Source organism: Rhinopithecus bieti, unplaced genomic scaffold, assembly GCF_001698545.2.
Source record: "Rhinopithecus bieti isolate Rb0 unplaced genomic scaffold, ASM169854v2 scaffold_13262, whole genome shotgun sequence".
In the NCBI taxonomy this organism is placed as follows: domain Eukaryota; kingdom Metazoa; phylum Chordata; class Mammalia; order Primates; family Cercopithecidae; genus Rhinopithecus; species Rhinopithecus bieti.
The window spans coordinates 3,122,530-3,131,871 of NW_016808004.1; the positions used below are offsets into that span (position 1 = coordinate 3,122,530).

General features: G+C 45.4%; 1 protein-coding gene across 2 annotated transcripts in view; it reads right to left on the reverse strand.

Annotated features, from left to right (window-relative positions):
* Positions 1–5,205, reverse strand: part of SPG21 (SPG21 abhydrolase domain containing, maspardin) — a 29,238-nt gene extending 24,033 nt beyond the window's left edge. The window contains exon 1 of one of the 2 annotated variants that reach the window (XM_017885101.1): positions 4,901–5,205. The gene's annotated coding sequence lies outside the window, so the exon portion shown is untranslated. Of the gene's footprint in view, positions 1–3,877; positions 4,029–4,900 lie in introns of those variants that run through there. The other variant, XM_017885102.1, reaches the window with a different exon arrangement.
* Positions 5,206–9,342: the final 4,137 nt, after the last annotated feature.

Consider the following 9,342-nt stretch of genomic DNA (forward strand, 5'->3'; position numbering starts at 1 on the left):
AAAAAAAAAAAAAAAAAAAAAAAAAAAAAAAAAAAAATACAGACAAATTTGTCACTCATATGGACATGATTAAAAGTTACACAAGGTCCTCTGAAAGATCCATAATGTAAACCTGAAGGCACTATAAGTAGCAACAAAATGAAACATTCGCCTTTAGGAAAAAATGTGTAGTCTTTTGTTGTGAACTTAGTGACTTCTGGTTTTCATAGCTCTGTGATCTTAGATAAGTCTTGATCCTTTTGGAGTTTGTTTTCTCATCTGTGACTATGTTACCACTGTGTCCCCAAAGCTCAGATCAGTGCTTGGCACATAGCAGGCATTATCTGTTGATGAAATGAATAACTACATTCTAAGGAGAATGAACTGGGCCATCCTCCTAACCCTGGCATCTGTGAGCTTTGGTCTAGCTGAACATCCTCAACTAAAAGGCTGCCCCTCTTTGCTCAGGCATCTGTGCTATGTCATAACAGGAAACTGAAATTATAGTTCCCTGTTGCAGATTCTTATTGCCAAGTGAGGAAATTCCACCAGGAAGAATTCAAATATTTGCTTTGTACCACTTCCTCTACCTCAAGAGCAAGCCTTGATCGTAGCACGGCTACCATGAGGTTGAGACTCCAGGACCTAACTCGCGGGCTGACTCTGAACTGTTGTTTTAGAGGGAGTTCTCTGGACTGGCAAGGAACAGGGATTCTAAACTCAATGGAACTCTTCCTTGGTGGCCCTCGAGATCTGCTCCCTCAGGAACACAGAGCCCTCAGTAGACTCAACTGTGACCTTGGAGACGTACTAAGCTGAACCCAGAGGAGACAGCAGATGTAGACATTCCAACACTAAACTTGATTTACAACCTTGACATTGTGATAATGGTCTCTCCTCTCAAAGCTAAGATGGTAATTTTAGAGAAGTTTGTTAAAATCATAAGTTGCTTCAAAGTACTAAGAAAATCATCATCCAGTCTTACATTGAAACTTAGTGTGCACAGATAGTTATTCATACTGAAATAAAGAAAATAATTCTTTGCATATCCATTTTATCTTAAATATTAATATGTTAAGGCCAGGCACAGTGGCTCACGCCTGTAATCGCAGCATTTTGGGAGGCTGCGGTGGGCGGATCACGAGGTCAGAAGTTCAATACCAGCCTGGCCAAGATAGTGAAACCCCGTCTCTACTAAAAATACAAAAATTAGTCTGGTGTGGTGGCACGCGCCTGTAGTCCCAGCTACTTGGGAGGTTGAGGCAGGAGAATCACTTGAACCCAGGAGGCAGAGGTTGTGGTGAGCCAAGATCGTTCCACTGCACTCCAGCCTGGGTGACAAAGCGAGACTCCATCTCAAAAAAACAAAAAAAAATTAATATGTTAAAAAGTTTTGCCAGGCGCGGTGGCTCACGCCTGTAATCCCAGCATTTTGGGAGGCTGAGGCAGGTGGATCACCTGAGATCAGGAGTTCAAGACCAGTCTGACCAACATGGCGAAACCTCTTCTCTACTAAAAATACAAAAAAAATTAGCCAGGCATGGCAGTGGCCGCCTATAATCCCAACTACTCATGAGGCTGAGGCAGGAGAATCGCTTGAACCCAGGAGGCGGAGGTTGCAGTGAGCCAAGATTGCACTCCAGCCTGGATGACAGAGTGAGAGTACGTCTCAAAAAAAAAAAAAAAAAATCTAAGCCATTTTAAGTATAGGCTTTCTCCAAGCTGATTATAACTTTTAATTGAAAGCAACTAGCACATATACTTAATTCTGGAATATTTTCTACCTGGACAGACTTGAAATACTCCTATATCATCTAAATACTTCTTAATGGAGACATTTCCTAGTATTGCATTATTAGAAACAATCTACTCTAAAGGAGGGAAATAAAAAACATGTTTAGCAAATAACATCTACTTAACAGATTTATAAAACACCTTAGCTAACTAAAGCCAGAAAGTGTGCTTCTAGAGTCACAAAATGGGATAAAATAAAACATTCATAGCTTTGGAATCAGTTGTAATGCACAAACCAAACCACCATACAAATACACATACACAGGCACACATATTCATGCGGTCATCCTCTTCTTTCCCATAGCAGTAAATAGAAAGATGTTCCTTACCAACAGTCTTCAGAATAATTCACAACTACTTCACTACGCCAACGTGTTAAAAGTAATCTTACAAGATGGAGAGATTCCACTTCGCTGTGACTAAATTTTTGTAGAGACAAGTAATTTTAACACTTGTGCTAGTTTGGCAGTACACGAAAGGTAAAATGGATACCAAATGTTGCATCTGACCAACTGACGTCTAAGGAAAAAAAGATCACTGCTGCAAAGGGAAAGCAGCTGTGAGTGGTATGAATAGGAAAGTTTGTTCTCCTAGCTCTCTTTCATCCACCAAGGGAGTATACTTTTCCAAGTCATAACAGGAATATTCTGTATACGGCAAAGGTTAACTGAGATTGTGACTAAACTGGTCAGTACTGAATAAGAAAGAATGTGGACCATGAGCTCAAAATTGATTTGATCTCTCATGATTTTGTTCCTCACAAAAACGAAAGCACCTGTTCATGCCGGTGGGAAAAGGGCCACAATATTAGCCTCAATCTTGCCTAAGGAAACCCCTCTTCAGGGTGTGCTGTGGACTCCCGGTCTTCTCTGGCCCTTGTGCTGCTGGACAATAAAAATTGCCAGTTGTGGCCGGGTGCGGTGGCTCACACCTATAATCCCAGCACTTTGGGAGGCTGGGTGAGGGGGGTGGATCACCTGAGGTCAGGAGTTCGAGACCAGCCTGGCCAACATGGTGCACCCCCATCTCTACTAAAAACACAAAATTAGCAGGGCTTGGTGGCGCATCCCTGTAATCCCAGCTAAGCAGGAAGCTGAGGCAGAAGAATCACTCGAACCCGGGAGGCAGAGGTTGCGGTGAGCCGAGATCGCATCATTGCACTCCAGCCTGGGCAACAAGAACGAAACTCCATCTCAAAAAAACAAACAAAACAACAACAACAACAACAAAAACAAATTAGCTGGGCGTGGTGATGGGCGCCTGTAATCCCAGCTACTTAGGAGGCTAAGGCAGGAGAGCTTGAACCTGCGTGGCGGAGGTTGCAGTGAGCTGAGATCGCACCACTGCACTCCAGCCTGAGTGACAGAGTGAGACTCTGTCTCAAAAAACAAACAAACAAACAAAAAAAAACCTGCCAGTTGTGACTATGCCCCTATCGCTCAGGGCTTCAAAAGAACCTGCCACTTTATTTTTTTTTATTTTTTATTTTATTTTATTTTGGAGATGGAGTCTTGCTCTGTCACCCAGGCTGGAGTACAGTGGCCAGATCTCAGCTCACTGCAAGCTCCGCCTCCCGGGTTTACGCCATTCTCCTGCCTCAGCCTCCGGAGTAGCTGGGACTACAGGCGCCCGCCACCTCGCCCGGCTAGTTTTTTGTATTTTTTAGTAGAGACAGGGTTTCACCATGTTAGCCAGGATGGTCTCGATCTCCTGACCTCGTGATCCGCCCATCTCGGCCTCCCAAAGTGCTGGGATTACAGGCTTGAGCCACCGCGCCCGGCCACCTGCCACTTTAAAGTCAACAAAATCACCTTTATCAATGTTTAAGTCACATAACCAGCATAACTAGTCAGAGGTTTCTGCTACTTTATTTCAATCTATAGTTGACATGCATTATGGACAATCCGTGATTATAAATATTAGCCATGACAAAATATTGGAAGCTGAGAGTCTCTGGGCGATGCAACTGGCTTTTTAATGCACCTCTCCATCCCTCACCACAGAAGTACACAGCTATCCTTTTCTTAGATCTCTTCAGGGGAGAGCTATCCCTCTTTTCTTCATTGCATTATCTCTAAACCTTACAGGAGGAAAAGCTGCCTACCTGGTATCTGTGACATCTCTTCTCACGCTCTTGGTATAAAAGCTTTTGGAATTTGGACACAGCTTATTAAGTTACTCCTCAGTGGCTGGGCGCGGTGGCTCACGCCTGTAATCCCAGCACTTTGGGAGGTCAAGGCGGGCGGATCACGAGGTCAGGAGATCGAGACCATCCTGGCTAACACGGTGAAATCCCCTCTCTACCGAAAATACAAAAAATTAGCCGGGCGTGGTGACGGGCGCCTGTAGTCCCAGTTACTCGGGAGGCTGAGGCAGGAGAATGGCGTGAACCCGGGAGACGGAGCTTGCAGTGAGCCGGGATCGGGCCACTGCACTCCAGCCTGGGTGACAGAACGAGACTCCGTCTCAAAAAAAAAAATTAAAAAAAAAAAGTTATTCCTCAATTTGTTGAATCTTTGTGCCAAAAGGAGCTGAACCAGTGTAGGTGGAGACAAAGGAAGCAGCATAAATGTCTAACTTATAACTCCCCAGGGAAACGAGAAGAGGAAAATGAGACACTCCGGTCCCGCTCTGTTCCTCATCCCCGTTCACAAACCTCACGCCTGGCCCACACTCAGCAACAACAAAGACATCTGTCACTTTCAGGCCGAGGTGCTGTCTCCAAAATTACTGACCTCTGCTCAGAGTTCTTAAAAGTTTGTTGAGAAAAAAAAAATGTTCCTGGGCTGCAGTCGTGTAGCCCGAGGATGGGTTTACAGGAGGATGCCCCGGTAAAGCCCTCTGCCGCCCCCACCTCCCGCTGGAGACACACACAGCTCCCCGCCAGTCCCACTGGTGACAGCCACACAAAGACAGGGTCACAAGCACACCGACCACCCCACAGCCCACACTCGGCCCCAGACACACACTCACAAGGGCACGTGATCACGTGAGTGGTCACATGGACCGGCCCACTCAGAACATACTCACAAAGTCACACCAACCAAAGCAGCCACGCGCCATACACACACCTACAACCCCGCATACCGCACACCCAGCCGCTTCCCAGGTCTTCGCCCACCCTCACCTGCCGTGGCCGCCCCCACGTCCCTTCCCCTCCTTCCAGAGGCCGCTCTTCGCTCCAGTACGAGCGCGGGCCGTGGAGGCGGCTGGGTTCCGGTCGGGGCGGGCGATCAAGCGCTCGGGACCCGCGGGCGCAGCAGGCCGTGCGGAGAGAGAAGGAGGCCGGCCTCTGAGGGGCGGGGCGCGTGGCCGAGCGAGCTCGGGCCGGCGCGCTCCCCACTCCCGGGCCGGCGCGCTCCCCACTCCCCAACGGCCGCTCAGCAGGCGCGAGACTCCCGCTTCCGGGTTCTGAGGGGGCGGGGCCACGTCGCGAGGAAGGGGCGGTGCTGCGTGGCTCCGGCGGTCGCCACGGCGATGGGAGCGGGGGCGGCTCCGTGGGATCCTCGGCGGCGGCGGGCGTTGGGAGAGGGCTGAATTACCTGTGGGTCAGCCCTAGTTCTGTCTGACCTGCGTACCTAGGAGGAGGGGGCGCCTGGCCCCTTGGGACCCGTTTCTGCTTTCAGTTCGCGTTTTCTCTGTCGTATACAGCTTTGGAGGGACACCTTTGGGTTCCAGGCTTTGGTGAACAGAACTTTGTATACTCTTTTCTTAGGAACATTTTTTTTCCTTTGGCACAACCGTAGAAGCTCTCCGTTAGTCTTCCACTCAAAGCCGCCACTTCCCTTTTGACGTTCTGGGGATTTCTGGGAACGTACGCCCACCCATCTTCCTCTTCCTGCATCACTTTTCCCTTAAAATCAGAGAGAATATTAATACACTTATAATCATTGTTCTTAAGGTGTTGCAAACGTCAACGTCTTAAGGTGTTGTAGACGTCACGACTCTTTTTTTTTAGTAAAATATTTCTGAAATTATGATAAGGTGAATAACATGTAAATCTCCTTGTTTTGAATTTTTTTTAGGGATCCTGCAATAAGGTCCTGTTGAAAGTGCTTCTCTCTAATATGTTTTAGGGAAGCTTGTACCCTGTTTTAGGGCCTGTAGACTTTGCCCTTACCGAGGCAACTGTTTATGGGATTAAGGTCAGGGAAGATTCCAACTAAATTGCATCCTACTTAATTATCACTTTTGTCCCCTGGCTCAGGAACCTTGGGTTCCACTCTAGAAATTTGACAAATCCCAGAAGCATTTCCCAAGAGCACGGTGACATACTTACCTTTTTCTCTTTCTTTCTTTCTTTCTTTCTTTCTTTCTTTCTTTCTTTCTTTCTTTCTTTCTTTCTTTTCTTTTCTTTTCTTTTCTTTCTTTCTTTTCTTTCTTTCTTTCTTTCTCTCTCTCTCTCTCTCTTTCCTTCTTTCTTTCTTTTTTTTTTTCTCTAAATCACTTCTTTCGGAGTTGCAAGTCAGTCGCAGGAAGTCATCTTTTATTGTAAGCACCACATAGATGTATAGAGCATGTTTCCATGGAGTATTTTAACTTGGGGGCCTTTTCTCCAATATTTGGAATCGTTCCATGGGTGGAATAACTTGCAAACTACTGGTTGTCTGTGAAACTGGTTATGGATATTCATTACATTAGTTGTCTGTTTTCCCAGGTGGTCTCGAAGCTTCAATCTAGAGCAAAGGGAATAGAGTGATTCAACCAGTGAGTTAGCACATGATTAGCGTATAAATAATAGGTACTGAATGTATATTGATTGTAATCCCAGCACTTTGGGAAGCCAAGGTAGATGGATCGCTTGAGCCCAGGAGTTCAAGACCAGCCTGAGCAACATGGGAGACCCTGTCTCTACAAAAAAATACAAAAATTAGCCGGGCATGGTGGCGCACGTCTATAGTCCCAGCTACTCAGGAGGCTGAGATGGGAGAATCTGTTAAGCTCAGAGGTCGAAGCCACTGCACCACACCCTAGGTGACAAAGCAAGAGACCTCGTCTTCCCCACCAAAAAAGTATATTGAATGAATAAATGAGTGGAATAAATAAATGTATCCACATTTCCTTATTTATTCCTAAAACTGTATTCCTTAGACCCCACATCCCTAGCCCTCACTTAGTAACAGCTTTAATGAGACCTAATCTGTGGATATGCCCATATGTTAAAAGTCATTGTTCTGTTAGTGTGGTAGTAAACTTTAACTTGACAATAGATAATAAAAAAAAAAACACTATGCAGAAACATTTTGTTACATATCAACTTTTATTACAATGTAGACCAATCCAAAAACAATAAATGTTTTAATTGTTTCAGAAAGGGAACCCATGGTCATGTTTGTGTCCTCAGTTGTTCCATAACACATGGCAAGCACATTGTCCATTTCCTAATCCCAACAAAGAACATTTAATATCTGTGAATTCCAGTCGAATTGCAATGCACAAATGCAGGCAGCAAACTTTTGATTCAGGCAGGTCCCAGTGCAGGCTGACCTGGTGGACATGGCTGTAAGGATTTGCAGCTGTTGTGGCTGAGGTCTGCCAAATGGTTCCCACAGCACGATTCATGTGTGAGAATCTCACAGAAAAACTGGAACGTTCACAAAATATGCTGTGAACACCAAGCAAAGTAAACAGATGGCCAGTTGGCTCTCATAATTGCCCAAACCCAAGCTCTGTCCCTCTTAATTTATCTTTTCACAGGATAATATTTGTTTCAAAACACACAAAATAATCCCAGATCCAGAAATATCTCTGTGCATGTGTATACATAAGTGAATGCACTTTTTTTCTTTTCCTTTTTTTTTTTGAGACAGAGTCTTGCTCTATCTCCAGGCTGGAATGCAGTGGCACATCTCGGCTCACTGCAACCTCCGCCTCCCAGGTTCAAGCAATTCTCCTCCCTCAGCCTCCTGAGTAGCTGGGTCTACAGGTGCCCGCCACCACACCCAGCTAATTTTTGTATTTTTAGTAGAGACAGGGTTTCACCATGTTGGCCAGGATGGTCTCGATCTCTTGACCTCGTGATCCGCTCGCCTCAGCCTTCCAAAGTGCTGGGATTACAGGCATGAACCACTGCGCCCGGCCATGAATGCACTTTTTTAAATGTTTGGAGAGATATGTACCAAGCAGCAGAGTGATTACCTCTGACGAAGGAACTGGGGATGGAGGGAGTGGTGAAGAACTTTGACTTTGGATTTAATAGTTGAGTTTATATTAAAATGTATTCATATATTATCTGTTTGATCAAAATAATTAAAAGCAGCCAGGCTCAGTGGCTCACACCTGTAATCACAGCAATGAGGGAGGCCCAGGCAGGTGGATCTCCTGAGGTCAGGAGTTCGAGACCAGCCTGGCCAACGTGGCAAAACCCTCGTCTGTACTAAAAATATAAAAATTAGCTGGGTGTGGTGGTGGTGGTGCACACCTGTAATCCCAGCTACTCAGGAGGCTGAGGCAGGAGAATCACTTGAACCCACCTGGGCAGCGGCGGTTGCAGTAAACTGAGATCATGCCACTGCACTCCAGGCTGAATGACAGAGTAAGACTCTGTCTCAAATAATAATAATAATAATAAAAAGCAACTATATTTCTGTAATTCCTCTGCTATAAATCCTTCAATAACTCCCCACTGCCTTCAAGCTAAAGTTCAAGGTATGCAGAGTAGAGCAGGTCTGGCTCTTGATTCAGCTCTCTGTGGGGCCAACGTGCTCTAGTCGTACCAACTGCTTGAAGGGCCCCAGACACCTCCTGATGTCTCAGGAGGCCTCTAGACTTTTGTATATGCGCTTCCTTCCACTTAGAATGTCTCCCTCCACTGCACCCATTAGAGTGAAAACTTTTATTTTACCCCCAGGAACCATGGATATGTAAAAAAGTGAAAGAGAAACAAAACACTTGGTTTTTCAGACTAATACTAATTCTTGGAATACCATCCCTTTAAAGCTTTACAGGGTACAGTCGACTGCAGTGTTATATACCAAATTATGCTGAGACCCAAGATTGAAAATGAATGCTATTTCCTCATTGCCAGACCAAGTCTATGTAAAATGTATACTGCACTGGATTGGAGGAATCAGACACGAAGTGGGTATTCAGGAACTGGCTTGGAAAAATGCTGATGTAGCTATATTAGAGGTTACTACCTAAAGGCATTATCAAACAGAAGTTATATATAGTTATTTGTAATTAATAATGTATTAGTTGTCATCTGGGAGTTCAGAAACCTGAGTTTTATCCTTGAGCAAAACATTTCCTCTGCTAGGTCTGGTTTCCTTCTCTGTAAAATGAGGCCAAGGTTAAACTAAATTATCTGTAAGGTCTTTCCAATTCTAAGATTTTAGATTTTATAAATTTCTAAGAGATATGTTAAAGAATCTTTACAGCCGGGCGCAATGGCTCACGCCTGTAATCCCAGCACTTTGGGAGGTTGAGGCGGGTGGATCACCTGAGGTCGGGAGTTCAAGACCAGCCTGAGCAACATGGAGAAACCCCGTCTCTACTAAAAATACAAAATTAGCCGGGGTGGTGGCACATGCCTGTAATCCCAGCTACTCGGGAGGCTGAAGCAGGAGA